At 40.5% G+C, this 25,842-nt stretch overlaps 1 long non-coding RNA gene across 2 annotated transcripts; it reads left to right on the forward strand.

The window, feature by feature from the left end:
* Positions 1 to 24,856, forward strand: LOC147366720 (uncharacterized). 2 transcript variants are annotated; one of them, XR_015169037.1, is made up of 3 exons: positions 107 to 956; positions 8,054 to 8,259; positions 22,769 to 24,856. It is a non-coding gene; the product is annotated as an uncharacterized LOC147366720 (long non-coding RNA). The 2 variants fall into 2 exon arrangements; XR_015169036.1 differs by lacking the exon at positions 8,054 to 8,259 and having other exon boundaries at positions 1 to 956.
* Positions 24,857 to 25,842: the final 986 nt, after the last annotated feature.

The raw sequence follows: 25,842 nt of genomic DNA on the forward strand, positions 1-25,842 counted from the left end.
TCCCCTGGAGAAGAAAATAGCAGCTCACTCCAGTATTCTTGCCTGGAGAATCCCATAGACAGAGGAGCCTGGTGAGCTATAGTCCTTGGGGTTGCAGTCAGATACGACTGAGCTGCTAACACTTTCTTCACTTGGGAGAAGGCCCCAGGTTGGTTAAAAAGCTGCCTCGTGTCTGCAAAGGGAGGCTTCTGACAGAAGCTCTGACACCAAGGGGATGTCAAAGGGGCCTCTCAAGGCCCGCTGGGCCATGGAGGCTTCTGTACGTGCCTGCTGCTGCTGCTAAGTCGCTTCAGTCGTGTCCGACTCTGTGCGACCCACCAGACGGCAGCCCACCAGGCTCCCCCGTCCCGCCATTCTCCAGGCAAGAACACTGGAGTGGGTTGCCATTTCTTTCTCCAATACGTGAAAGTAAAAAGTGAAAGCGAAGTCGCTCACTCGTGTCTGACTTTTAGCGACCCCATGGACTGTAGCCTACCAGGCTCCTCCGTCCATGGGATTTTCCAGGCAAGAGTACTGGAGTGGGTTGCCATTTCCTTCTCCAGTACATGCTTGAAGCTGAGCCTATTGAGCAGATACCCAGCCCGTGGGCTGCCAGCTGAATGAGATTAGTCACGTGGTTGCTATCTTGTTGAGTTTCACCGCTCAATCCGGAAGTCCTTCATCCCGGAAGTTAGAGAGCTAGGGGCCTGCCGCCTGAACCTGGGGCGTTCGGATCCAAAAGGGCCTTGTTCATATTCTTCTCCATAACGATGGTAGGTTCCATAGCGTCGAAGGTTTTGCCCCGCTTGTCTTGGAACGGCTTCCGTATGGCAAGTTCTGGAAGAGGGCTCAGCTGCAGTCGTTTGTGTGTTAAAGACAGGCTTGGCGTTCTCGCCTTTCTCCTCGGCCAACTCCATGAAGTGGCCCATGTCTTCCCAAGTCACATGGTCGTAGTCAAAATAAAAGCCCAGCAAAAGGTAAGTGGAAGGGGGCCTGCAGATACATGTAGACCAGGCAGTTGCCTGAGTCCTCCACCTCGGTGGAATAATTCAGGGAGAATCTGGGAAGGCCATGGTTGAGTGAGGACACGAAACTCAGCTTAGGTTCCAAAGGTCGCATTTGGAAAGGGGGTTGGAGTAGAGTCGGAGGCCAGGAGCCAGGGTCTCTTGCGTCTAAACACTGTTGAAACCAGAGACTGAACTGGTGGGCCACCTGGTTGCAGTGCCAAGAGTATTAACTTTTAAAAAAGCTTTTACTTTATTTGCTTATTGTTTTTATTTTTGGCTGTGCTTGGTCTTCATTGTTGTGCGCTGGATTTCTGTAGTTTCAGAGAGTAGGGGGGCTGGAGAGCGGGCTACTCTCTAGTTGCTGAACTCGGGCTTCTGGTTGCAGCAGCTTCCCTCCTTGCAGAGCACAGGCTCTAGGGTGCTCAGGCTTTATTTAGTAGCTGCAGTACATGGACTCAGTAGTGGCAGCCAGCACGCTCTGGAGCACAGGTGCAGTAGTTGTGGCACAGGGGCCTAGTTGCGGCAAGGAATGTGGGATCTTCCCATACCTGGGAAGGAGCTGGTGTCCCTTGCGTTGCAAGGTGGATTCTTAACCACTGGACCACCAGGGAAGCCTGGCAGTATTAACTTTTTAACTCAGATCCCCAGTTTCCTGTGGTATTGAAATTTTGACTTAATGGCCTTGCATGGAGAATTTCTTGAGTTCAGGTCTCTGACTACTCAGCTTTTTATCTGTAGCATCTAGCCTCAGTTCCTGGCACCTCCCAGGTTCTCAGTGACTATTTGTTGGCATAAACTGTCCATATAAATATTTTTTCCCCCAGTACCCTTGCCTCTGATTGGAAATCCTTTCTTCGCACATCCTCAGATGCAGCTTGTTAATTTATACGAAAGAGAAAGGCATGGCCTACCAGATGTTGGACCATCTCACTATGTAACTTGGTAGCTTAGTGTTTCAGTTGTTTGTTTCTGTGTAATACACTGCCTCAAAGCTTGGTGACTTAAAACAACAATGGTTTTGCCATTTGGATAGGATTTGGTAGAGCTTAGCTCTGTTCCATGTGTCACCAGCTGGGGTGTTTTAACTGGGATTGGAGGATATACTTTCAAGATGGTGCACTTGGGTACCTGGCAAGTTGGTACTGGCTATTGACCGGGAGCTCAAATGAAGACTGTCAGCCAGAGGTTTGGATTATATTTCACAAGAGCTGTTTGGGCTTTCTTACAACACAGTGGCTAGATTTCAAGATGTAGAAACTACCCGGCGTTCTTAATATCTTGCTTTGAATACTCATAATATTTCTTTCTCTGCATTTTATTGGCTAAATTAGTCTTAGACTCAGCAGATTCGAAGGGAAAGAAGGTAAGTGCCACCTGTTTATGGGAGAAACACCATGTACATATACGGAGGGGCAGAATTATTAAAGACTCACTTTGGAGAATAATTTTCTGCCATAAATTTCTTTATAAAATAGGAAATTGAGAGAGGGTGAAAAATAACACATACATCACAGAATTGGTATAAAAATCATATTCCTGGCACATAGCAAGTAGTTGATACATTTTTTGAAAGATTTTTTTTGATGTGGAGCGTTTTTAAAGTCTTTAAAATTATTGCAATATTACTTCTGTTTTGTTTTGTTTTTTTTGGCCACGAGGCATGTGGGATCTTAGTTGCATGACCAGGGATCGAACACACAACCCATGCATTGAAAGATGAAGTCTTAACCACTGGACCACCAGGGAAGTCCCACTACATTTTAACTAATTTAACTAATTTTCATTGCTATGAGAAAATGAAAAATTCCTGCAAAACACGAAGTTGGAGAAAAACATAATTTTTCCTCCATGGAAATTATGATATCTTCTCATAATTCCAGTTAGATGATTTTACTGGTTAGTATTTCCTTTGACATCTTTAATTGCCATATTCTTTTTGCTTCTACTTAACTGATAATTTTTCTTTTTTAAAGATCTCAAACCAGTAGTCCTTAAATGAAAGGACTAACCCACAGTTTTGTGGGGTAATGACTTTTGGTGTCTCTATTGGAATCCTTTTTCCTTTTATACTTTGTTGCAGGTTTTTTTTTTTCTTCTTGATATCACTTTTCAGTCCCGCCACATTATGCTTTGAAAAAGCAGTTCTCTGTGGAGATACAATGAATGATATTGGAATGACATGCCCTGGAAGCTGCTCCTGGTTCTCTCTTTGGAAACTCCTGTGCAGTTAGTCCTTTAGGAAGTTTACAGGTCAGCAGAGGTCATCAGCCAGATAAATCTGAAGAATAACCAGTGGAGCTAGATAAATTCAAGTCAGGTAATCTCTGCATTTTAGCAGTTTCAACAAGATAATTTCTTATTTATACAGCAGAGATAGGAATTGATGCTAAACAATATGCAACTACAATTATGTAAATTTATTTTTAGTGGTTGAGATGTTAGCCAGACTTTTTATTCACCGGTGCATGGTGTCTTTGTAACTAGCTTTTTTTGTATATGAAAAAAGCAATCAGGTTTGTGCCGTATTCTCATAACACTGCTAATTTCCATTCTTTTCTTTTGATTCTGTGTCCAGACCTGTAATTCCTTCAAGTGATTAAGACCGCAAGTTTTTCCTTCTACAGCTGACATTTCCTTTCTATGATTACTCATCTCTTTAGTTCTTTTAATAGCCACGTTTTATTAATGATCATTTACCATTGCAGTAATAAACTCTGTGTCATTTAGTCCTTCCGGAATTTTCTGGTCCTTGATTACAGTGTAACATATTGCCTGATTAATTGCTCATCATTGCTGTTTTCAGCTTCTGCATGCACTAGTTAAGCTTATTCCTTCCCTTTTTGGCTTTTCTAGCCCCTGAATATTGTCATTTACGAAAACCTTATTAGTTATCTCCAACTCCTCTCACTCCGTTTTGGCATTCCCTGATAGCACAGAGCATATGCAGAATCCATATATATATATGGTTACTATTTACTCTTACTTGAGTCTAGCACAGAAGATCTCAGATTTTAGTGTAACTTAGAAGCACCTAGAAGGCTTTTTAAAACATAGCTTTCTGGGCACCTCTCCCAGAGTAGATCTGGTTGTGGACAGAGAATTCACATGGCTAACAAGTTCCCAGGTAAGCTGATGCTACCTAACCAGGACCAAGCCTTGAGAACCCCTGGTGGTTTAGAGTCTAGGCTCTAGGTTTTGCTGATACGGGTTCAGATCACAGTTCTGCCACTTAACTTTCTTAATCATGTGACCTTGAGACAGCTAAGGCCTCACAATTTAATCTTTGTAAATCACAGTTTCCACTTTTATAAAATGGAAAGAGAAGTAACCTTCTAAACTTGTAACTATGAGGTGAATTGATCCATATAAAGTACTGAGTGCAGTTGCTGCTGCTGCTGCTAAGTGGCTTCAGTCGTGTCCGACTCTGTGCAACCCCATAGACGGCAGCCCACCAGGCTCCGCCGTCCCTGGGATTCTCCAGGCAAGAACACTGGAGTGGGTTGCCATTGCCTTCTCCAATGCATGAATGTGAAAAGTGACAGTGAAGTTGCTCAGTCGTGTCTGACTCTTAGCGACCCCATGGACTGTAGCCCACCAGGCTCCTCTGTCCATGGGATTTTCCAGGCAAGAGTACTGGAGTGGGGTGCCATTTCCTACTGAGTGCAGTGGCAAGATATAAATACTAAGAATGTTAGCTGGTGGTATTTTTTAACCAGATGTGAGAAATTAATGTTCAAGCTCAATTACTAAAATTAAGAAAATATGCCCCCTCTATTAAGTTAATAATTTATCTCTGGATCTTGATTTTCTTTTTAATACTGATGAGGTATAAATTTTTCTGTTTTTTTTTTCTGTTTTTTTTTTTTTTTTTTTTTAAGATTGGCCATGTGGACAGAAAGATTTGGTAGAAAGATCATGAGATTTGGAATCAGGAAAATGCCTGGGTTCCAGTCTAGACTCTGCTATTCCTAGCTTTGTGAGTCATAGCAATTTTCTTCATCTCTCTGATCCAAGTTTCCTCTAAATATCTTCAAAAGTGGTGATATAAATGGTAAGGACTGTTACATGGATCAGATGAACTAGATCATTTAAAAGTTTTATTTTCTTAATATTCAGTACAGGTATTGTTATTTTTATTGAGAATAAGGGTCTAGAGCAATTTTTAAAAATTTTTATTGGGGTATAGTTGATTTACAATGTTGTGGTTAGTTTCAGGTTTACAGCTGGAACAATTCTTATTGTACCTATTATCATGAAAAATTATGCTTCTGTGGAGTGACAATTATGGAAAAATTTTTTCCATTGTAATTATTTTGAGTTGGTGGTGACTCTAACTGGGAATGGTGGAACACTTAGATATGTAAATGTGTTATCTTTTATTAGTAATCTAGCCAGATTGCTTTCTTATTGGCTGAAATGCTGGTTTATTTTTCAGACATTTTACCTGAAAGGAATTTACATCTGAATGACCATATTTCAAAATGATGCAAGGAGAAAGAAAAAAAATGTATCCAGTAATGACTGGACCAAAAGCATATTTTAGAAAACTTTGCCCCATGGTGTGAATTGCTGAGTTTTGATAATGGATTTTGGATGAAAATCAGGGGCTTATTTTCAGTTTGGGACTGTATGATTCTTTCAGAACAGGAAAGAAGAGAAAATAAAAAATTTTTAAATGTAACACTGAACAGAGGCGCTGTGGGAGATATGAAAATGAACCACACACATTTCATCTTTTAATTGTGTTTCTCTTTCGGAAAGCACAACAACATAGAAAAATCACTACATATGTCATAAAGAAGGTCAAGTCAGAAGGCTGAGAGCATTTAAAGGAAGAAGAGATTATGTCCGGCTGGAGGATCAGCCCCCTCCCAATTTTAGGCCCCACTCTGAGCCACATTAAGCTCATGTATCTGAGTATCATATGGAATCTGGAAAGGACTTGGTGAGCCCAATTTATTGACCTTCACAGAGGATTATATTTCAACCATCTCAGACAGATGAGAATCTATCCCCCGTTGGGGGAAGAAATCCTTCCCTTGAAAGAGATTCTATAACCTTTATTAACTCATTTCAGTATTTAACAGCCTTCGCTGGCAGCTGAGAAACCTGCTTTAACTCACACATGCACATCAGAATTTGTCCTTTCTAGGCTTGCTGAACACAGACTTGTATCTCAGTGTTAGGCGACCATCATCCTAACTCCAGGGATCCTCATGTTATTGCCTCATTAGGTGATTAAACAATTAAACAAACAATTTGGGAGTTGGGATATAGCCCTGGTTAAGAGCACTGAGAGGCAGTGGTTTTGGGTTAGAGTCCTGACTCCCGTCGGGTTTCCCTGGTGGCTCAGACAGTAAAGAATCTGCCTTCAATGCAGGAGACCTAGGTCCAGTCCCTGGTTAGGGACACTCCCTTGGAGGAGGGAATGGCAACCTACTGCAATATTCTTGCCTGGAGAATTCTATGCAAAGAGGAGCCTGGTGGGCTGCAGTCCATGGGGTTACAGAAGAGCTGGACACACTTTTACTTTATTTTTCACTTTCCTGACTCTGTCACTTTGTTGTCTTGAAACCTAGGACAAAGTTACTTGAAACCTCTGAGCCTCAATTTTCTTATCCATAGAATGGAAATAGCATCATATTTATCTCTTAATAAATATCATCTCTACCTCTTAAGGTTGTTGTGAAGATTAAAAGATCCATGTTTGGGTTGAAGTACATGAAATCATCAATGTGTGACCATCTTGACCAATTAACAACTAGCAATTTTATGTCGTCCAAGCTAATCATGGCTTAGCAAAGTACATAGAATCTACCAAAGACTCAACATTAATAGCATTTTTTAGAAACAAAGGATTTCTTATGGTTGTTATTACATTGTTCTCATTAGTGTTAACATGGCATACATATTCAGGCTCAGTGCTGGAGGATATTCCTGCGAACAAACCACTACAAAATGGTGAGCACATTGATTATGGAGCTGCATATGAGACCATACATGTGCAGAAGATAGAGCATCTGGGTCGGCCTGCAGAAGGTATTGAAGGCTCCAGAGATGTGGCAGCATTTGAAATGGGGCCTTGTAGGGTGAGCTGGAGTTTTCTAGGTAGAAACCAATGAAGAATCCCACACAGAAGCAAGAGCCTATGCCCAAGGCACAGAGGTGGGAGAGAGTGTGGGAGCTTGAGGAACCTGTCTTGATTCCATATGGCGCGTGTAAAATAAGAATGTGGGGGTGGAAGGAATTGAGAGCAGAGAGAGGAGGAGGGGTGTGCCTTGAAAGACGCTGGAGATTTCACTGGAGAAGTGTCCTGGTTGGTTTTGCAAGCTGGAAAGGTTCCTCTGGAGATTTTGAAGAGAATGATTGGCCTGGAGAAAGTGTGGAAGATTTGTAAGAAGAGAGACTTGTAAGAAGGCTGTTACAGCTGCTAAGCCAAGAGAGAGTATAGGGGAGCAGCAGTGTGCTGGGAGTGAATGGAAGCGATGTTTTAAAGGTCCTTGTGATGGGAGGGCCAAGGGATGGGGGTGACAGGGAAGTTGTCTGCTGGGCGTATAGTACAGAAAATAGGAGCAGGCCTAGGGTGTGGAAAACGGGGTGGGAGAGGGGTGAGAAGATAATGAGTTGAGTTTGGAATTTCTTGCGTCCTTGTGTGTGAGGACTTTCCATTTCCTCGGACTTCCGGGAGCCTGTTGATTTTGTTCTGACTGCTGCAGCACGAGTTGTTACGTTCTCACTGGGACCACAGGGATTCATGAGACCCTTGTTGGCAGATTTTGAGAGCACAAATAACACTTTGCTTTTCTGGTTTCACCAGTGTCTTACCTTCACAGGGACATTGGTCATGTGCCTGTGCTGAGGCAATGGATGATAAGTTTTTTTTAAAAAAAAATAGCTAATTTTAATGAAATTTAAAAAAAATTTAATGATTTTTTTTTTTTTTTAATTATTGTTTGACTACTGTGGGTCTTTGTTGCTGCACAAGGGCTTTCTCTAGTCACAGTGAGCAGGGCTACTCTTCATTGCATGGAGCGGGCTGCTCATTGTGGCGGTTTGTCTTGTTGCAGACCACAGGCTTGAGGCACATGGGCTTCACTTGTTGCAGCTTGTGGGCGCTAGAGCGCATGATCAGTAGCTGTGGCATGCAGGCTTCGTTGCTCCAAAGCATGTGGGATCTTCTCTGACCTGGGATCCAACTGATGTCCCCTGCATTGCACGATGGATTCTTAATGATTGGACCACCAGGGAAGCCCCCCTTTTTAAATTTCTTAAGGTATAGTTGATTCACAATATTGTGCTAATTTCTGATATACAACAAAATGATTCATTTATATGTGCCTATTTATGATATATGCACACACAGTAGGACCTTGTTGTTTATCCATTCTCTGTATAATACTTCGCATCTGGTAACTCCAAATTCCCAATGCATCCCTCCCCCATCCTTCACCCCTTGGCAACCACAAGTGTGTTCTCTATGCCTGTGATTCTGTTTCTGTTTCACAGGTAGATCCATTTTATAGAATGCGTATAAAATGACATATAGAATGTCATTTAATGCCGTATTATAGAATCCACATATAAGTGATGTCATATGGTATCTCTCTTTCTCTTTCTGATTTACTTCACTTAGTATGATAATCTCTAGGTTCATCCATGTTGCTGCAAATGGCATGTTGTTTCATCCTTTCTGATGGCTGAGTAGTATTCCATTGTATATATGTACCACACCTTTTTATCCATTCGTCAGTTGATGGGCATTTATATTGTTTCCATGACTTGGCTGTTGTAAATAGTGCTACTGTGAACATTAGGGTACATGTATCTTTTTGAATTATTCTTTCATATGAATATATGCCCATGAGTGGGATTGCTGGATCATAAGGAAAGCTATTTTAGTTTTCTGAGGAACTTCATACTGTTCTCTACAGTGGCTGCACCAACGTACGGTCCCACCAACAGTGTGAGAGGGTTCCCTTTTCTCCACGTGCTCTCCAACTTTTTTTATTTTTAGATTTTTAAATGATTTCCTTTCTGACTGGTGTGAGGTGATACCTTATTGTAGTTTTGATTTGCATTTCTCTAATAATTAGTGTTGTTGAACATCTTTTTGTGTGTCTATTGGCCATCCGTATGCCTTCTTTGCAGAAATGTCTATTTAGATTTTCAGCCCAGTTTTGGATAGAGTTTTTTGATTTTTGCTATTGAGTTGCATGAGTTGTTTGCATATTTTGCAAATTAAGCCCTTTCAGTCACATCATTTGCAAATATTTTCTCCTATTTTTTAGGTTGTCTTTTCATTTTGTTTATATTTCCTTTGTGACGCAAAAGAGTTTAAGTTTGAGTAGGTCCCATTTCTTTGTTTCTGTTGCCATGGGATGGCTTCTAGGCCTTTTGGCTACGGTGAAGTGTATTGCCTTGGGAGACTGACCTAAGAAAACATTTGTATGATGTATATCAGAGACTGTTTTACCTACATTCTCTTTTAGGAGTTTTATGTTGTCATGTCTGTGTTTAAGTCTTTTAGCCATTTTGTGATTTTTTTTTTTTTTTTTTTTGAGATTACTGAGAAGGGTGTGTTCTAACTTCATTGATTTACATGTGGCACTCCAAATTTCCCAACATCACTTGTTGTAGAGGCAGATTTTTTCCCATTGTATATTCTTTTTTAAGAAAATTTTATTGCTGTACAGCTGTTTACAGTGTTGTGTTAGTTTCAGGTGTACAGCAAAGTGAATCAGGCATTTGTTATTGTTCAGTCGCTAAGTCATGTCCAACTCTTTGTGACTATATGGACTGCAACACACCAGGCTTCCCTGTCCTTCAGTGTCTCCTGGAGTTTGCTCAAATTCATGTTTGTTGAGTCAGTGATGCTATCTAACCATCTTATCCTCTACTGCCCCCTTCTCCTTGTGCCTTCAACCTTTCCCAGCATCAGGGTCTTTTCCAGTGAGTTGGCTCTTGGCATCAAGTGGCCAAAGTAGTAGAGCTTCAGCATCAGTCCTTGCAATGAATATTCAGGGTTGATTTCCTTTAGGATTGACTGATTTGATCTCCTTGCAATCCAAGGGACTCTCAGGGATCTTCTACAACACCACAATTAGAAAGCATCAATTCTTCGGTGCATATGTTCACTTTTTTGCCATATAGGTCATTACAGAATATTGATTGGAGTTACCTGTGCTATACAATAGGTCCTTATTTCTATCTATTTTATATATAGTGGTGTGTTTGTGTCACTCCCAGCTCTCTTAATTTATCCCCCCTGTACCACCTGGTAACTCTGTTTCTTTTCTACATCTATAAGTCTATTTCTGTTTTGTAGATAAGTTCATTGGTACCCCTTTTTTTTAGATTCCACAAACTGTTGTTGCTGTTCAGTCACTCAGTTGTGTACGACTCTTTGAGACCCCATGAACTGCAGTATGCCAGGCTTCCTTGTCCTTCTCTGTCTCCCTGAGTTTCCTCAAACCCATGTCCATTGAGTCGATGATGCCATCCGACCATCTCATTTTCTGTCACCACTTCTCCTACCTCAGTGTTTCCTAGCATAAGGATCTTTTCTAATGAGTTGGCTTTTCACATCAGATGGACAAAGTTTTGGAGCTTCAGCTTCAGCATCAGTCCATCCAATGAACATTTAGGGTTAATTTCCTTCAGGATTGACTGGTTGGATCTCCTTGTAGTCCAAGGGACTCTCAAGAGTCTTCTCCAACACCACAGTTCAAAAGCATCATTTTTTTGTGTTCACCCTTCTTTATGGTTCAACTCTCACATCTGTACATGACTACTGGAAAAACCATAGCTTTGGCTACACAGACTTTGGTCGGAAAAGTGATGTCTCTGCTTCTTAATATGCTGTCTAGGTTTGTCATAGCTTTTTTTCCAAGGAGCAAACATCTTTTAATTTCATGGCTGCAGTCACTGTCTGAAGTGGTTTTGGAGCCCAAGAAAAGAAAGTCTGTCACTGTTTCCATTGTTTCGCCATCTGTTTGCCATGGAGTGATAGGACTGGGTGCCATGATCTTAGTTATTTGAATGTTGAGTTTTAAACCAACTTTTTCACTCTCTTCTTTCACCTTCATCAAGGGGCTCTTTACTTACTCTGCATTTTCTTCTATTAAGGTGGTGTCATCTGCATATCTGAGGTTATTGATATTTCTCCCAGCAATCTTGATTCCAGTTTGAGCTTCATCCAGCCTGGCATTTCTCATGATGCATATAAATTAAATAAGCAGGGTGACAATATACAGCTTGATGTACTCCTTTCCCAATTTTGAACCAGTCCATTGTTCCATGTCCGATTCTCACTGTTACTTTTTGAAGTCCATACAGGTTTCTCAGGAGGCAGATAAGGAGGTTTTGTATTCCCATCTCTTTAAGAATGTTCCACAGTTTGTTGTGATCCATATAAAGGCTTTAGCGAAGTCATTGAAGCAGAAGTAGATGTTTTTCTGGAATTCTTTTGCTTTTTCGGTGATCCAAAGGATATTGGCAATTTGATGTCTAGTTCCTCTGCCTTTTCCAAATCCAGCTTGAACATCTGGAAGTTCACGGTTCACATTCTGTTGAAGCCTGGCTTGGAGAATTTTGAGCATTACTTTGCTAGCATGTGAGATGAGTGCTGTTGTGCAGTAGGTTGAACATTCTTTGGTATTGCCTTTCTTTGGGATTGGAATGAAAACTGACCTTTTCCAGTCCTGTGACCACTGCTGTGTTTTCCAAATTTGCTGACATATTGAATGCAGCACTTCACAGTATCATCATTTAGGACTTGAGTTAGCTCAACTGGAATTCCATCACCTCCACTAGCTTTGTTCGTAGTGATGTTTCCTAAGGCCCACTTGACTTCACACTCCAAGAAGTCTGGCACTAGATGAGTGATCACACCATCATGGTTACCTGGGTCATGAAGATAAATTTTGTATAGTTCTTCTGTGTATTCTTGCCACCTCTTCTTAATATCTTCTGCTTCTGTTAGGTCCATACCGTTTCTTTCCTTTATTGTGCCCATCTTTGCATGAAATGTTCCCTTGGTATCTCTAATTTTCTTGAAGAGTTCTCTAATCTTTCCAAAGAATTTTTATCTCTCCTTGCTATTCTTTGGAAGTGTGCATTCAGATGGGTATATCTTTCCTTTTCTCCTTTCCCTTTCACTTCTCTTTTCTCAGCTATTTGTAAGGCCTCCTCAGACAACCATTTTGCCTTTTTGCATTTATTTTTCTTGAGTATGGTTTTGATCACTACCTCCTGTACATCTTACATCAAAAAAGCAAGAGAGTTCCAGAAAAACATCTACTTCTGCTTTATTGCCTACACCAAAGCCTTTGACTCTGTGGATCACAACAAACTGTGGAAAATTCTTAAAACGATGGGAATGCCAGACCACCTCACCTGTCTTCTGAGAAATCTGTATGCAGTTAGAAGCAACAGTTAGAACTGGACATGGAACAACAGACTGGTTCCAGATCGGGAAAGGAGTACATCAAGGTTGTATATTGTCACCCTGATTATTTAACTTATGTGCAGAGTGTATCATGTGAAATGCCAGGCTAGATGAAGCACAAGCTGGAATCAAGATTGCCAGGAGAAATATCAATAACCTCAGATACACAGATGACACCACTTTAATGGCAGAAAATGAAGAAGAACTAAAGAGCCTCTTGATGAAAGTGAAAGAGGAGAGTGAAAAAGCTGGCTTTAAACTCAACATTCAGAAAACTAAGATCTTGGCATCTGGTCCCGTCACTTCATGGCAAATAGATGAGGAAACAAGGAAAACAGTAGGAGACTTTATTTTCTTGGGCTCCAAAATCACTGCAGATGGAGACTTCAGCCATGAAATTAAAAGACGCTTACTCCTTGGAAGAAAAGCTATGACCAACCTAGACAGCATATTAAAAAGCAGAGACATTACTTTGCCAACAAAGGTCTGTCTTATCAAAGCTATGGTTTTTCCAGTAGTTATGTATGAATGTGAGAGTTGGACTATAAAGAAAGCTGAGTGCCAAAGAATTGATGCTTTTGAACTGTGGTGTTGGAGAAGACTCTTGAGGGTCCCTTGAACTGCAAGGAGATCCAACCAGTCCATCCTAAAGGAAATCAGTCCTGAATATTCATTGGAAGGACTGATGTTGAAGCTGAAACTACACTACTTTGGCCACCTAATGCGAAGAACTGACTTATTAGAAAAGACCCTGAGGCTGGGAAAGATTGAAGGCAAGAGGAGAAGGGGACAACAGAGGATGAGATGGTTGGATGGCATCACCGATTTGATGGACATGAGTTTGAGCTAGCTTTGGGAGTTAGTGGTGGACAGGGAAGCCTCACATGCTTCCATGGGGTCGCAAAGAGTGGGCCACTTGAGAGACTAAACTGAACTGAACTCTCGTACAATGTTATGAACCTCTGTCCATAGTTCTTCAGGCACTGTGTCTATCAGATCTAATCCCTTGAATCTGTCACTTCCACTGTATAGTCATAAGAGATTTGATTTAGGTCATGCCTGAATGGTCTAGTGGTTTTCCCTACTTTCTTCAATTTAAGTCTCAATTTGGCAATAAGGACTTCATGATCTGAGCCACAGTCAGGTCCTGGTCTTGTTTTTGCTGACTGTATAGAGCTTCTCCCTCTTTGACTGCAAAGAATATAATCAATCTCATTTCAGTATTGACCATCTGGTGATGTCCATGTGTAGAGTTGTCTCTTGTGTTGTTGGAAGAGGGTATTTGCTATGACTGGTGCGTACTCTTGGCAAAACTGTTAGCCTTTGCCCTGCTTCATTTTGTACTCTGAGGCCAAGCTTGCCTGTTACTCAAGGTATGTCTTGTTTCCTGCTTTTGCATTCCAGTCCCCTATGATGAAAAGGACATCTTTTTTTTTGGTATTATTTCTAGAAGGTCTTATTGTCTTCATAGCACTGTTCAACTTCAGCTTCTTCGGCATTAGTGGTTGGGGCATAATCTAGGATTACACCGATATTGAATGGCTTGCCTTGGAAATGAACAGAGATCATCCTGTCATTTTTGAGATTGCACCCAAGTACTGCATTTTGGACCCTTTTATTGATTGTGAGGGCTACTCCATTTCTTCTATGTGATTCTTGCCCACAGTAGTAGATGTAATGGTCATCTCCCATTCTGTTCCATTTTCATTCATTGATTCCTAAAGTGTCAGTGTTCACTTTTGCCATCACCTGTTTGACCACTTTGAATTTACCTTGATTCATGGAACTGACATTTCAGTTCCTATGCAGTATTGTTCTTTACAGCATTGGGCTTTCCTTCCAACACCAGACACTTCCAAACAGAGGTCGTTTCCGCTTTGGTTCAGCCTCCTCATTCCTTCTGGAGTTATTTCTCCACTCTTCTCCGTTAGCATATTGGGTACCTACTGACCTGGGAAGTTTATCTTTCACTGTCATGTATTTTTGCCTTTTCATACTGTTTATGGGATTCTCACGGTAAGAATGCTGAAGTGGTTTGCCATTCCCTTCTCCAGTGCGCCACATTTTGTCAGAACTCTTCACCATAACCCATCTGTCTTGGGTGGCCACAGCATGGCTCATAGTTTCATTGGGTTAGATGATGTCATGATCCATGTGATCAGTTTGGTTTGTTTTTTATAATTGTGGTTTTCATTCTGTCTTCCCCTCTGATGGATGAGGATAAGAGGCTTGTGGAAGCTTCCTGAAAGAAGGGACTGGCTGTGGGTAAAACTGGGTCTTGCTCTGCTCTGGTGGGCAGAGCCATGCTCAGTAATTCTTTAATCCAGTTTTCTGCTGATGGGGCTGTGTTCCCTCCCTGTAGTTTGTTCAGAGGCCAAACTATGGTGGGGTAATGGTGATATAGGCGACCTCCTTCAAAAGTACTTAATGGCAGCATGCCGTGGCTCCCAGGACTGTTGTAGTCAATGCCCCCAACCCTGCAGCAGGCCACTGTTGACCCACAGCTCTGCTGGAGACTCCCATACACTCACAGGCAAGTCTGGCTCAGTCTCTTGTGGGGTCACTGTTCCTTTCTCCTGGGTCTGGGTAACACAAGGTTTTGTTGTGCCCTCCAAGAGTCTGTTTCCCTGAAGGTTCTCAGTCCTTTTGCTGGATACCCAGGCTGGAAGTTTGCTGTGGGCCCTGGAACTTTCACAATAGCGAGAGAACTTTTTTGGTATAATTGTTCTCTGGTTTGTGGGTGCTCTGCTCAGTTGCTCCATAGTGGAGCTAATGGCAACCTCCTCCAAGAATACATAAGCCAGACTCTGTTCCTCGCACATCTGCTGCAGCCAGAGCTCCTGTCCCCATGGCAGATCACTGCTGACCCATGTCTCCCCAGGAGACACTCAGACATTCCAAGGCAGGTCTGGCTCAGTCTCCTGCGGGAATGAGTAGTATTCCATCGTGTGTATATATATATATATATACACACCACATCTTTATCCATTCCTTCCTTCCTTGTTTTTTAAATGTTTACTTATCATTTGGTTGTGCGAGGTCTTGGTTGTAGCCATGTGGGATCTTCAGTCTTTATTGCATGATGGATGTGTTAGTTATGGTGTGTGGAATCTTCAGTTGTGCCTTGTGAACTCTTAGTTGCAACATGGAGGATCTCATGCCCTGACCAGGCCCCCTGCATTGGGAGCAAAGCCTCTTAGCCACTGAACCACCAGGGAAGTCCCTATCCATTCCTCTGTTGATGGACATTAAGATTGCTTCCATGTTGTGGCTACTGTAAATAGTACTTCAGTGGACGTTGTAATTCATGTTTCTTTTTGAATTACACTGTTTGAATTACAGTGTAATTCAAACTGTAATTTTGAATTACAGCAATTACAAAAAACCTTGTGCACACCAGGACCCAGACGAAAGGAACAGTGGTTTTCTCTCAGTATATACTTAGGACTGGGATTGCTGGATTATATGGTAGCTATATTTTTACTCTTTTAAGGAACTTCTATGATGTTCTTCATAGTGGCCATATCCAACTGACATTACCCCCAAGAGTGTAGCAGGGTTCCCTTTCCTCCATATCCTCTTTAGCATTTATTGTTTGTAAATTTTTTGGTGAGCACTATTCTAACTGGTATAAAGTAAGGTCCATCCAGTCAAGGCTATGGTTTTTCCTGTGGTCATGTATGGATGTGAGAGTTGGACTGTGAAGAAGGCTGAGCACCGAAGAACTGATGCTTTTGAGCTGTGGTGTTGGAGAAGACTCTTGAGAGTCCCTTGGACTGCAAGGAGATCCAACCAGTCCATTATAAAGGAAATCAGTCCTGAATATTCATTGGAAGGACTGATGCTGAAGCTGAAACTCCAATACTTTGGCCACCTGTTGTAAAGAGCTGACTCATTGGAAAAGACCCTGATGCTGGGAAAGATTGAGGGCAGGAGGAGAAGGGGGCGACAGAGGATGAGATGGTTGGATGGCATTACCGACTCGATGGACATGGGTTTGGGTGGACTCTGGGAGTTGGTGATGGACAGGGAGGCCTGGCGTGCTGCAGTTCATGGGGTCGCAAAGAGTCGGACACGACTGAGCAACTGAACTGAACTGATGCCATGTTGTAGTTTTGATTTGCATTTCACTAATAATTAGTGATGTGGAGCATCTTTTCATTTTGTCTTTAGCCATCTGTATGTTTCACTTTTCACTTTCATGCATTGGAGAAGGAAATGGCAACCCACTCCAGTGTTCTTGCCTGGAGAATCCCAGGGACTATGGAGCCTGGTGGGCTGCTGTCTATGGGGTCGCACAGAGTCGGACACGACTGAAGTGACTTAGCAGCAGCAGCATGTCTTCTTTATAGAAATGTCTATTTAGGTATGCTGTCTGTCTTTTGATGGGGTTCTTTTTTTTTTTTTTTTTTTTAATATTGAGCTGCTTGAGCTGTTTGCACATTTGGAGGTTAATCCCTTGTTGGTTGCTTTGTTTTCAGTTTTTTCCCCCCATTTTGAGGTTTGTCTTTTTGTTTATGGTTTCCTTTGCTGTGCAAAATTAAATTTAATTAGGTCCCATTTTTAATTTTTGTTTTATTTTCATTACTCTAGGAGGTGGGACATAAACAGTGTTGCTGTGATTTATGTCAGTGTCCTGGCTCTGTTTTCCTCTAAGAGATCTATAGTATCAGGCCTTACATTTAGCTCTTTGATTCATTTTGAGTTTATTTTTGTGTATGATGTTAGAGAGTATTTTAATTTCATTTCTTTTACATGTAGCTGTCCAGTTTTCCTAGCACCACTATCGAAGAGGCTCTCTCTCCATTGTATATTCTTGCTTCCTTTGTCATAGATTAGGTGACCATAGGTTGGTGAGTTAATCTCTGGACTCTCTAACCTGTTCCATTGTTCTATATTTCAGTTTTTGCATCAGTAATATACTGTCTTGGTGACTCCAGCTTTGTGGTATAGTCAGGGAGCCTGATAACTTCACTTCCATTTTTCTTTCTCAGGATTGCTTTGGCTATTCTGGGTCTTTAGTGTTTCCATACAAATTGTAAAATTTTTTGTCCTAGTTATGTGAAGAATGCCATTGGTAATTTGATGGGGATTACATTGAATCTGTAAATTGCCTTGGGTAGTACAGTCATTTTTGCAATATTGATTTTTCCAGTCCAAGAACATGGTCTACTTTTCCTTCTGTTTGTGTTGTCTTAGATTTCTTCCTCAGCATCTTGTAGGTTTTGGAGTACACGTCTTTTGTCTCCTTAGGTAGGCGTATTCCCAGGTGTTTTATTCTTTCAATGCAATGGTAAATGGGTTGTCTTCTTGATTTCTCTTGCTGATCTTTAATTCTCAGCATAGTGACATGCAACAGACTTCTGTGGATTAGTTTTGTATCCTGAAACTTTACTCAAATTCATCAATGAACTCTGATAGTTTTCTGGCAATGTGTTTAGGATTTTATATGTATAGTATCATGTCATCTGTAAACAGTGACAGTTTTACTTCTTATTTTCCAATTTGGATTCCTTTTATTTCTTTTTCTTCTGTGATTGTCATGGCTAGGACTTCCAATACTATTTTGTATAATAGTGGTAATAGTGGGCTCGCTTGTTTTGTTCCTGATCTTAGAGGAAATGCTTTCAGTTTTTCACCACTGAGAATAATGTTTGCTGTGGTTTTGTTGTATATACCCTTTATTATTTTGAGGTAGGTTCCCTCTATGCCCTCTTTCTAGAGAATTTTTTTTTTATTAGAAATTTGTGTTGAATTTTGTCAGAACCTAATTTTGTCAGAACCTATTTTTGCTTCTGTTGAGATTATCATATGGTTTTTATTATTCAGTTTGTTAATATGGTGTATCACATTGATTGATTTGCCTATATTGAAGAACCCTTGCATCCCTGGGATAAACCTGACTTGATCATGGTGTATGATCGGTTTATTGTGTTGTTAGAATCTGTTTGCTACTATTTTGTTAAGGATTTATATATCCATGTTCATCAGTGATATCGGCCTATAATTTTCTTTTTTGTGTTATCTTTGTCTGGTTTTGGTGTCAGGAAGATTGTGGCCTCTAGAATGAGTTTGGAAGTGTTTCTTCCTCTGTAGTTTTGGCAAACAGTGGTTGTTAACTCTTCTCTAAATGTTTGGTGAAATTTGCCTGTGAAGCCATCTGGTCCAGGACTTTGGTTTGTTGGAAAATTTTAATCACAGTTTCAATTTCAGTATTTGTGATTGGTCCGCTCATATTTTCTGTTTCTTCCTGGTTCAGTCTTGGAAGGTTGTACTTTTCTAAGAATTTGTCCATTTCAACCAGGTTATCCACGTAATTGGCAGATAGTTGCTTGACTCTTACGATCCTTTGTGTTTCTTTGGTGTCTTTTGTAACTTCTCCGTTTTTTATTTCGAATTTTATTGATTTGAGTCCTCTTCCTTTTTTTCTTAATGAGAATTTTTTGTTGTTGTTCAGTCGTGTCTGACTCTTTGCAACCCTATGAACTGCAGCATGCCCCTCTTCCCTGTCCTTCACTATCTCCCTCAGTTTGCGCAAACTCATGTCCATTAAATCTGTGATGCCATCCACAGATTCAGTGGATGCCATCAGTGAATGCCAGTCTCTGTCGTCTCATCCTCTTGTCATCCCCTTCTCCTGCTTTCAGTCTTTCCCAACATCGGGATCTTTCCCAGTGAGTCGGCTCTTCTCATTAGGTGGCCAAAGTATTAGAGCATCAGCTTCAGCATCAGTCCTTCCAATGAATATTCAGGACTGATTTCCTTTAGGATTGACTGGTTTGATTTCCTTGCTGTCCAAGGGGCTCTCAAGAGGCTTCTGCAGCACCACAGTTCAAAAGCATTAATTCTTTGGCACTCAGCCTCTTTTCATGGTCCAGCTCTCACATCCATACATGGCTACTGGGAAAACCATTGCTTTGACTATACAGACCTTCGTCAGCAAAGTGATATCTCTGCTTTTTAATATGCTGTCTGGGTTGGTCATAGCTTTTCTTCCAAGGAGCAAGCATCTTTTAATTTCATAACTTCAGTCACCATCTGCAATGATTTTTGGAGCCCAGGAATTTAAAGTCTGTCACTGTTTTTATTGTTTCCCCATCTATTTGGATGAAGTGATGGGACCAGATGCCATGATCTTGGTTATTTGAATGTTGAGTTTTAAACCAATTTTTTCACTCTCTTCTTTCACCTTTGTCAAGAGGCTCTTTGTTTCCTCTTCATTTTCTGCCATTAAGGTGGTGTCATCTGCATATCTGAAAATGTTGATGTTTCTCCTGGCAATCTTGATTCCAGCTAGAAAAAATCATACAGCCCAGAATTTCTCATGATGTACTTTGCATATAGGTTAAATAAGCAGGGTGACAATATACAGCCTTGAAGTACTGCTTTCCCAATTTGAAACCAGTCTGTTATTCCATGTCTGGTTCTAACTGTTGTTTTTGGCCTGCATACAGGTTTCTCAGGAGGCAGGTAAGGTGATCTGGTATTCCCATCTTTTTTCCACTTTGTGGTGATCTACACAGCCAAAGGCTTTAGCATATTCAGTGAAGCAGAAGTAGATGTTTTTGTAGAATACTCTTCCTTTTTCTGTGATCCATTAGATGTTGGCAATCTGATGTCTAGTTCCTCGGCCTTTTCTAAATCCAGCTTGAACATCTGGAAGTTCATGGTTCACGTACTGTTGAAGCCTAGCTTGAAGGATTTTGAGCATTACCTTCCTAGCATATAAAATGAGTGCTATTGCTTGGTAGCTTGAACATTCTTTGGCATTGTCCTTCTTTGGGTTTGGAATGAAAACTGACCTTTTCCAGTCCTGTGGCCACTGCTTTGTTTTCCAAATTGCTGACATATTACATGCAGTACTTTTAACAGCATCATCTTTTAGGATTTGAAATATCTCAGCTGAAATTCCATCACCTCCACTAGCTTTGTTTGTGGTAATGCTTACTGAGGTCCACTTGACTTTACACTCCAGGATGTCTGGCTCTGGGTGAGTGATTACACCATTGTGGGTATCCAGGCCATTAAGACTTTTTCGTATTGTTCTTCTGTGTATTCTTGTCAGTTCTTCTTAATATCTTCTGCTCCTGGTAGGTCCATACTGTTTGTCCTTTATTGTGCCCATCTTTGCATGAAACATTCCCTTGGTATCTCTAATTTTCTTGAAGAGATCTCTAGTCTTTCCCATTCTATTGTTTTCCTCTATTTCTTTGCATTGTTTACTTAAGAAGCCTTTCTTATCTCTCCTTGCTATTCTTTGGAACTGTGCATTCAGATGAGTATCTCTTTCCTTTTCTCCTTTGCCTTTCACTTCTCTTCTTTTCTCAGCTGTTTGTAAGGCCTCCTCAGATAACCATTTTGCCTTTCTTTTTCTTGGGGATGGTTTTGATTACCACCTCCTGTACAATGTTATGAACCTCTGTCCATAGTTCTGGCACTCTATCAGATCTAATCCCTTGAATCAGTTTTTCACTTCCACTGTATAATCATAAGGGATTTGATTTAGGTCATAACTGAATGGCCCTGTGATTTTCCCTACTTTCTTCAACTTAAGTCTGAATTTGGCAATAGTGAGTTCATGATCTGAGCCACAGTCAGCTCCTGGTCTTATTTTTGCTGACTATATAGAGCTTCTCCATCTTCGATTGCAAAGAATATAATCAATCTGATTTCAATATCACCATCTGGTGATATCCACGTGTAGAGTCGTCTCTTGTGTTGTTGGAAAGGGTATTTGCTATGACCAGTGCGTTCTCTTGGCAAAACTGTTAGCCTTTGCCCTGCTTCATTTACTCCAAAGCCAAACTTGCCTGTTGATAAGTCTGGTTAAAGGTTTGTCAATTTTGTTTATCTTCTCAAAACCAGCCCTTATTTTCACTAATCTTTGCTATTGTTTTCTTCATTTCTCTTTCACTTGTTTCTGCCATGATCTTTATTGTTTCTTTCCTTCTACTTTTATTTTTTGTTTGTTTGTTTCCCTAATTGTCTTAAGTGTAAGGATAGGTTGTTTATTTAAGATTTTTCTTATTTCTTGCGGTAGGATTGTATTGCTATAAACTCCCCTCTTAGAACTGCATTTGCTGCCTCTCAGGTTTTGAGTCATGTTTTCATTTTTTTCCTTAGGTATTTTTTAATTTCATTTTTCATTTCTTCAGTGCTCTCTTGGTTATTTAGTAGTGGATTGTTTAGCCTCCATGCATGTGTGTTTTTTATAGGTGTCTTTTTCCTGTAATTGATTTCTAGTCTTATAGCATAGTGGTCAGAAAATGCTTGATAGGATTTCATTCTTCTTAAATTTACTGGGGCTTGATTTTTGACTGAAGATGTAATCTTTCCAGCAGAATGTTGCATGTGCACTTGAGAATAAAGTGTGTTCTGCTGCTTTCAGATGAAATGTCATTTGTCTTTAGGTATCTTTTAATTTCCTCTTTGACTTCATCTTTAACCTATTAGTTTTTTAGTCTCATGTTGTTTTGTCTCCATGAAATAGCTATATTCTCATTTCTTTTTTTGTGGTTCATGTCTAGCTTCATCCCCTTGTAGTTAGATGCTTGTGATAATTTCTGTACTCTTAAATTTGTTGAGGCATGTTTTCTGCCCTAGTATGTGGTCAGTCCTAGAGAATGTTTAATGTGCACTTGAAAAGAATGTTTATTCTGTTTTTTATTTTTAATGTAATATCCTGAAAATATCAATTAAGCCTAACTGTTCTATTGTATCCTTTAGTGCCTCTGTTGCCTTACGATTCTCTGTCTGGAAGATCTGTCCATTCATGTGAGTGGGGTGTTAATGTCTCTTATTTATATTGTATTTCTCTGAACATTAACAGAACCTTTATGTATGTTAATATTTATGTATTTGGGTGCTTCCATTACACATTTGTTTTTCTTTTTCTAACTTACTTAGTATGATAGTCTCTGTGTCTATCATCCTTGGTGCCACAGATGACATTTCCCATTCTACTTTTCATGGGTGAGTAGTATTCCATTGCATGTATGTACCACATATTCTTTATGCATTTATCTGTTGATAGAGATTTAGGTTATTTTATGTCTTGGCTACTGTGACTAGTGCTTTTTTGAACATAGAGGTGCATGTATCTTTTTGAAATATAGCTTTGTGTAGATATATGTTCAGGATTAGGATTGCTAGATTATATGGTATCTCTTTTTTTAGTTTTCTGAGGAACATCTATACTGTTTTCTGTTAGAACTGGACATGGAACAACAGACTGGTTCCAGATAGGAAAAGGAGTACGTCAAGCCTGTATATTAACTTATCTTATTAAGTTAATAAGGTATTAACTTATTACCCTGATTATTTAACTTATCTGCAGAGTACATCATGAGAAACACTGGGCTGGAAGAAGCACAAGCTGGAATCAAGATTTCCAGGAGAAATATCGATAACCTCAGATATGCAGGTGACACCACCCTTATGGCAGAAAGTGAAGAAGAACTAAAGAGCCTTTTGATGAAAGTGAAAGAGGAGAGTGAAAAAGTTGGCTTAAAGCTCAACATTCAGAAAACTAAGATCATGGCACCTGGTCCCATCACTTCCTGGCAAATAGGTGGGGAAACAGTGGCTGACTTTATTTTTTTGGGCTCCAAAATCACTGCAGATGGTGATTGCAGCCATGAAATTAAGACTCTTACTCCTTGGATGGAAAGTTATGACCAACCGAGACACCGTATTAAAAAGCAGACATTACTTTGTCAACAAAGGTTTGTTTAGTCAGGGCTATGGTTTTTCCAGTGGCCATGGATGGATGTGAGAGTTGGACTATAAAGAAAGCTGAGGGCCAATGAATTGATGCTTTTGAACTGTGGTGTTGGAGAAGACTCTTGAGAGTCCCTTGGACTGCAAGGAGATCCAACCAGTCCATCCTAAAGGAGATCAGTCCTGGGTGTTCATTGGAAGGACTGATGTTGAAGCTGAAACTTCAATACTTTGGCCACCTGATGCAAAGAGCTGACTCATTGGAAAAGACCCTGATGCTGGGAAAGATTGAGGGCAGGAGGAGAAGGGGACGACAGAGTTTGAGATAGTTGGATGGCATCACCAACTCAATGGACTTGAGTTTGGGTAAACTCTGGGAGTTGGTGATGGATTGGGAGGCCTGGCGTGCTGCAGTTCATGGGGTTGCAAAGAGGTGGACATAACTCAACAACTAAACTGAACTGAACCTATACTGTTTTCTACCGTGGCTATGCCAACTTACATTCCCACCAACAGTGTAGGAGGGTTCCCTTTTCTTTACATCATCTCCAGCATTTATTTTTTATAGGTTTTTTTTTTTTTTAAATGATGGTCCTTCTGACCTGTGTGATATTGTATTTCACTATGGTTTTGTTTTCCCTTTCTCTAATAATTAGAGTACTTACTCTTTTTTAGGCACTACTGGAAATGCTTTCTGTTCAAGTTTTGTTTAATTTTAGCATCAACTCTAAAGGTGGGTAGTACTATTAAGGCCATTTTATACCTGAGGACATGGAAGCTCATGGAGGTCAACTAACATGTGCAAGGTCATGTAACTAATGAGTGGTGCATCCAGGATGCAGATGGAGGTGGGGGGCTCCAGGACCTAAACTTTATGCTCGGATGTGTCATTTGGTCTAGGCAGTCCTCTGTGTCCTGTCCATGACGGTGTTTTATAATAGGGTGGTTTGTTTGTTTTTTAAAAATCATTCTTATTTGGTCCAAACTATTTTATTAATACATAGTGTTCAAAGGTTTGCAGATTCAAAGACTAATTTTTTTTAAAAAAATTATTGAAGTGTAGTCGATTTGCATGTAAATTTCTGTACAGCAAAGTAACTCAGTTATACATATATATATACACACACACATTCTCTTACATAATCTTTTTCATTATGATTTCTCAGAGGATACTGAATATAGTTCCCCATGCTATACAGTGGTACCTTGCCATTTATCTGTTCTATATATAATAGTTTGCATTTGCTAATCCCAAACTCCTAATTCATCCATCTCCCAGCCTCCCCTCACCCTTGGCAACCACAAGTCTGTTCTTCGTCTGTTTTTAGGTAAATTCATTTGTGTGATATTTTAGATTCCAGATATAAGGGATATCATATGGTATTTACCTCAGGCTAATTTTTTTTTCCATGGATTAAAAATTCTTCTGTCTAATCTATGGTCTCCAATGGAAATGATCCTGGATTTTGGTTCTAAATTATTGTATTTGGCCTATTATTTCATTCTAGATAATCTTACTGTATTTGGTGTGTTATTTTTTTTTTCACTTTTTAGTTTGGGGGAGCCCCTCCTTAGGAGGAGTCATATAGGATTATAGTTACAGTTGATATTTTCTAAGGTAAAGTAAATTTATTGCCTATTTTTAATACTGACCTAAATAAAGTTTTATGTTTTCTGGGTATTTTTTGGGAAGTCACCCATATGATATGCTGGTGTTCTGCATTGTTATGATCCCACCATTCATCCTTGCTGTGGATGGAATCTATGTGTCCTCAGAATTCATATATTGAGGCCTCAATCTCTGATGCAATGGTATTTGGAGGTGGGGGCCTTTGGGAAATAATTACCTTTAGATGAGTTCATGAGGGGGAACTCTGTGATGGGATTAGAGCTCACTCTCCTTTTCTCTGCCATGTGAGGACATAGCAAGAAAGCAGTGCCCTTTAAGCCACCCATTGTTTGGTATTTTTGTATAGCAGCCTGAGGAGACTTAGCACAGTACTCCTGTGGGTCTTCAGTAAGATGACTGATCTCTGCTGTGGGCCCCACAGTGGTGTGACAGTCCGCACTGTAAGGCAGCCCCTTACCTTGGTTGCAGCCCAGTCACGGACTGATGGAAAAACCAAGCTAAAGTTTTCTTTCCGTAGATGTATTTTTATGAATTACTTAACTGGGCTTTGTCCCTGCCTTTGTTAATTGCACTCACCGGAAAGAACTATGGAGTGCTGGCATTAAGAACCCTTTAAAAGACAAAGCAGTTGATTATTCTTATCATCAAAGTAGGTACTCACATCAGCACACCAAGTACTGCATAGAAATAGCTTGTTGGTAGAATTACACTCTCAAGGGCAGATATCTTCAAGCCATCCTTAACTCTCCAGCAGAAAGGCAACCACATACAATGCTGAGGAGTAGGGAAAATGTTGAAGTGAAGGTAGAAGGATCTCATGTGAAATTACGAGTGGCCTTTAATGATGGCTGTCAGAGAAGAGTCACAGTGCTTCACTTTTCTTTCCAGTGTTGGAACTGCTATCCTCAGGAAAGCCCAGTTCGCTTCCTGGCACAGGTATTAGCTAATGGTTTGAATGAACATAATCTTTTCACCTACTTGCCTTCATATGCACTATTTCCTCTCTGAGGAAAGCCTACCCCTCATTCCCCAGCCCTACCCCCACCTCACTTCTAGAGAAT

Source organism: Bos grunniens, chromosome 8, assembly GCF_055505025.1.
Source record: "Bos grunniens cultivar Pamir isolate PY7600 chromosome 8, Bosgru_T2T1.0, whole genome shotgun sequence".
Classification (NCBI taxonomy): domain Eukaryota; kingdom Metazoa; phylum Chordata; class Mammalia; order Artiodactyla; family Bovidae; genus Bos; species Bos grunniens.